Source organism: Giraffa tippelskirchi, chromosome 9 (assembly GCF_054371585.1).
Source record: "Giraffa tippelskirchi isolate mGirTip1 chromosome 9, T2T-mGirTip1v1.2.pri, whole genome shotgun sequence".
NCBI lineage: Eukaryota > Metazoa > Chordata > Mammalia > Artiodactyla > Giraffidae > Giraffa > Giraffa tippelskirchi.
In genome coordinates, this window is record NC_137283.1 from 139,300,527 (window position 1) to 139,305,629 (window position 5,103).

Below are 5,103 nucleotides of genomic sequence, written 5' to 3' on the forward strand. Positions count from 1 at the left end.
CATATTGTCTGCCTACTATGCACCAGGGGCTGTGCTGTGAGCTGGGAGGGATACAAAGATGTATAAGCTAAGGTTTCTGCTCTCAGATTGCTTATTTTCTCAGCCCCCAAGATTACTGTACAAACCATCAACTAGAGTAGGAAGCACACTTGCTCCCTGAGGCCAGTTCTTCTAATATCTGTCACACATGGCCTATTCAACTCAGCTGCCGAACAACTCTCCAAAGAAAGATTTCAGATCAAAGCATAAAAGTAAGTGCTTATGGTTTCCTGAAATAATCTTGCCTCCCTCTCCTGTTTGGAAACATAGTTGGCAATGGAGACGGAGGAGTTTTAGAAACTAGAAATAGCAATCACTTGATCTTCAATAGTTCTGAAATGTCACTGTAGCTGATAACTTCATAGACGTTATTGCTTAGTGTAAAGCAAACCACTAAGTTATTTAACCTGACATCTTCCATAAGTTGATAGAACAAATGCTAACCACTAGTAGAAAAAGCTGAAATTTTTGAGAGAAAGGTGATTGGCTTAATTTAGTGGGAAGTATAAAACTATTCTGAAGAATATATATATTTTTATATATATAATACACCTTACATATATATGCATAATATATATGTATGACTGAATCACTTTGCTATACATCTGAAACTTACACAACAATTGTAAATCAACTATATTTTAATAAAAATTAAAAAAATATTCTTAAGAAGAGAGCAGTTGAAAACTATTCAAGAATTCATGGCTCATGAAACACTTGTATTCCTGAAAATCTATATCAAAACCTTAGGCTGATCAAGATGACAATCTCAGAATCATATTCCCCCTTGAAGGTTTTTGGGTCCCAGCAGGTGATAAGTACTTGAAAATGAATATTTGAGTCTCCAAAAACAGACGTGGAAGGCTTTGGAATTTTGCGGTGTGATCCTCTACCTCTCCGAGAGTCTCCTGGATGACATTCCCAGATGAAGGAATTGTTGGATTCTGTGTAAGTGCCTGCACAAATGGGTTCCACATCCTATAAGTCAGCCCTCCCCTTTTCCGTCAGTTCTGGCTAGCAGAAACGTAGTGGTTATGTTTGCTGAGATCTTCCCCATGAAACACCCCCTCACTGATTGCAGGCAGCTGGTCCGAGCAGGCAGGCCTAACACCTAAATAATTTTGAGGACAGCTTTAGGTTTCCTACCCAGGAACTTCCTTCTCTCAGCGCAGTCCCTTCAGTGTTTTCAGCAGTTCTGCATCTGATGGCTTCTAGTCCTTCTGCCCTCTCCACTCACACTCTTCCAAATATTCTTTGTTTAGTTATCCTTCCTCTCAAAGTCTGATCCCCAGAACTGAGAACTGTCTCCAGGAGTATGTGACATATGCACCCAGAGCGAGACTCTCCTGGTCTCTGGACCATGTCTGGTCCAGTTCTACCGATGTGATCTAAGATCACGTTGACTTGTTCAACAGCATCATTGCTCTGTGGATTCATATTGGCTGAAAATCCTTGCGGTCTTTTACATGTGGCTGTTATTCAGCTCTCATCACTCTGGATTTGCCATGCTATTCAATTTTACGTTAATCCCTGCTATTTATTATCTTGGTAACATCAATTAAGTTTATTTCATCTTTTTTTTTTTACTAGAGCCATTAGTTTTATTTGTAGAGTTCACAAATCAAAACATAGCAAATAATTACACATCAATATCGGTTGGAATACCAAATACTATTTCACAACTGCCACTATGCGTTTTTTTTTCTCTGACACAAGCCGCATGGATCCAGGCTTGCTATGTTTGATACGATTCAGTTCCTTTCATCGACAAGCTTCTTTCATGATGTGCTGTTCCTAAATATGACTGTAAATAGGTTTTGGTAGATGTCAGCGACAAGGGATACATTTCATGTGAGGATGATGCTGAAATTTCTCCTTAATTTCTGGTTGTAATCTGCAGCTGTATTTTCTTAAGGTGTAAGCACACCCAACTTCTCAGAAGCATTAGTTTTTCATAGATGAATGTTTATTTCATTATATCCGTACACAATGTACAGTACTTGCTGTCAGAAGTGCATTTTACACAGATAACATGGTTTTTGGTTTTGTTTTTGGCCCCACCTTGCTGTATATGGGATCTTAATTCCCTGACCAGGGATCTAACCCACACCTCCTGCACTGGAAGTGCAGCATCTTAACCAGGGAAATCCCACAGATAACATGTTGCAGTCTCTGTGTGAGATAGACTTTTGTCCACAGGTAAGGTTCATATGGATTTATCAAAACTAGCAGACACAAATGATTTCCCAGCAGTAGAGTAGTCCATATCAAGCCCCACAGATACATGAACCATATGTACCATTACAGGACTGTCCAGAGCATACATATTAAAAGTATATAAGTCATCATCTTCATTTGCTGCAGTAAGAATGAAAACTTCCATAGGGCTTCAGCAAATTGTATTGGTTCTCATATTAAGATGATCTTTTTCAGAGAAGTAGCTTACCTCATATCATACAGTATATTCCTGTGAGAAGCACAGCTTCCCAAGAGAAATGTTTCTATTAGGTTAAAGTTAATACCGCTTATACCATCAAATTCCCAAGTCATTGAACATATAGGATTGACTCTTTGTTTATCCTAAATGTCTACTTGCTATCCACATGTGGCAAAAACAACATCTTTCCAGTGATGATCAATTCCTGTATATCCTGTCTTTCCTAATACTGTGTGCAACCATTCCTCCTCTTCTCCATAGTTTGGTCCACCCATTTTCCTTTGCTTCAGAGTTTTAACTACCAACAGTAAAAAAAAAAAAAAAAAAGAAAAAGTCCCACAAAACAAGTACATATTCCTTATACAAAATCTTCATGTGCTTGTACCATATGAATACATTTTCATTTAGTCAGGTTCCAAATTCTAATCTCTCCATCACATGCCACAGAGAATACAGTAGGCAGGCTCCTTGGATGCTTTGCCAAGCAACTGACTCCATCTCAGTGACCAGCCAGGGAAACATCAGTTCATTTAAGTTTGTGGGTTTCCATCTGGCTCTGCCCTCTTGACCTCTGTGGTCTCCCAGTTTAATAAGGATGGCATCACTATTTCATCCCAATTATTGATTAAAATGATTTTTAAAAGGACACAAATCACACAAATCAAGTGAGTAACAGAAAGTTACCAAAGTTTCTAGAATGATGATAACAATATATTGGACAATTATTCATGCCAGACACTACACTAACTACTTTATATATCTAATCTCCCATGCAGCATTCAGAAAACTCTGTAGTATCATTGGCACCAGATTATAGATGAAAAAAATTGACTGGAAGGCTAAGAAAGTAACATGCCCTAAAGAATGCAGTTAATAATTATGTGGAGGAAGAACTTGAACTAAGGACTGACTCATTCCTGAGCCCAGTTTATTAAGCACTCTACTGTAATCACTGTAAGGAAAATGTATCAGACCATAGACAAAGTCAATGACAGAAATGAGCAAGGAACCTTTTATAACCCTTTGCATTAATGCACGTTTGTTAGTTTACCACACATCCCTCTCAAGTGTAAGGGGTTGAATTCCTCATACTCTTCTTTTCAAGTCACACTATTATTGCTGTAGGGCTCCCTTCACATTTTACTTGCTTATTCTTTTAATTCCATTTTCCACTTCCATTCACCTCTCCTGACAGGAAAAGTGCTCAGGTGTTTGATCTATAACCTTGAATTTGTGTATATCTTTGTAAAATTTGTAGTGTTATTCTTTTGACTATATATATTTACCTAAATACACTGGACTGTAGACCTCATTCTATTTCTTATTTTTATTCCTGAGTACCTTTTGTTAGAAATCTACCTATGTAGCAGGGCATGGATCTAGATTGCCTCTAACAGCTGTGTAGTATTCCATGACCTATATGGACCACATCTTATTTGTCTGTTCCTCTAGAGATAGACAAGTAGGTTGCCTCCAACTTTCTGCTATCACAAACATGGCCAAGAAACATCTTGGTATGTGAAATTTATGATCTTGAGTAATAATTTCTCTGGATTATGGATCAAGGGCAGAAGTTCTAGGGCATAGATAAGTATATGTTCAGTGGTTCCATTAGCAGAACATAGGATTTCTGTTTTCCTGCATGACCTATTTTGTACTTAAAAATGTTCAATTTTTGCCAATCTGATGTGTATGAAGACACTTCTCACTACTGTTTTAACGTGTGTTTATCTGATCATTTATGGATTTGAATATCTGTCTATATATTGTTGGGCTTCCCAGTAGCTCAGCGTTAAAGAATCTGCCTGCACTGCAGGAACCCCAGAAGATACAAGTTTGATCCTTGGGTCAGGAAGATCCGCTGGAGGAGGGCATGGCAACCCACTTCATTGTTCTTGCATGGAGAATCCCATGGACAGAAGAGCCTGGCAGGCTACAGTCCATAGGGTTGCAAAGAGTTGGACACAACTGAAGCAACTTGTGGTGTTGGAGAAGACTCTTGAGAGTCCCTTGGACTGCAAGGAGATCCAACCAGTCCATCCTAAAGGAGATCAGTCCTGGGTGTTCATTGGAAGGACTGATGTTGAAGCTGAAACTCCAATACTTTGGCCACCTGATGTGAAGAGCTGATTCATTGGAAAAGACCCTGATGCTGGGAAAGATTGAGGGCAGTAGGAGAAGGGGACAACAGAGGATGAGATGGCTGGATGGCATCACCAACTTGATGGACATGGGTTTGGGTGGACTCAGGGAGTTGGTGATGGACAGGGAGGCCTGGCGTGCTGCGGTTCATGGGGTTGTAAAGAGTTGGACATGACTGAACGACTGAACTGAACTGAAACAACTTGGCACACATGCACACACTATATATTTGTAAGCAATTTGAATTTCTTCTTCTGTAATTGCCTTTTTATATCTTAGTCCATTTTTCTATTTGTTTTCTTATTTCCAGATAATTGGCAAGAATTCTTTGCACAAAAACATACTTGTTATATTTTCTTATTTATTTTCTTGTTTACTTAATTCATATCTACTTCTTTATACTGAATAATGGCAAAACTCTTCAAAAAATTCTGACCATCTCTCAGTTCAGTTCAGTTCAGTTCAGTCGCTCAGTCGTGTCCGAC

At 38.8% G+C, this 5,103-nt stretch overlaps 1 pseudogene; it reads right to left on the reverse strand.

Moving 5' to 3' along the window:
• Positions 1 to 1,710: 1,710 nt before the first annotated feature.
• Positions 1,711 to 2,987, reverse strand: LOC145520240 (DDB1- and CUL4-associated factor 13 pseudogene; annotated as a pseudogene).
• Positions 2,988 to 5,103: the final 2,116 nt, after the last annotated feature.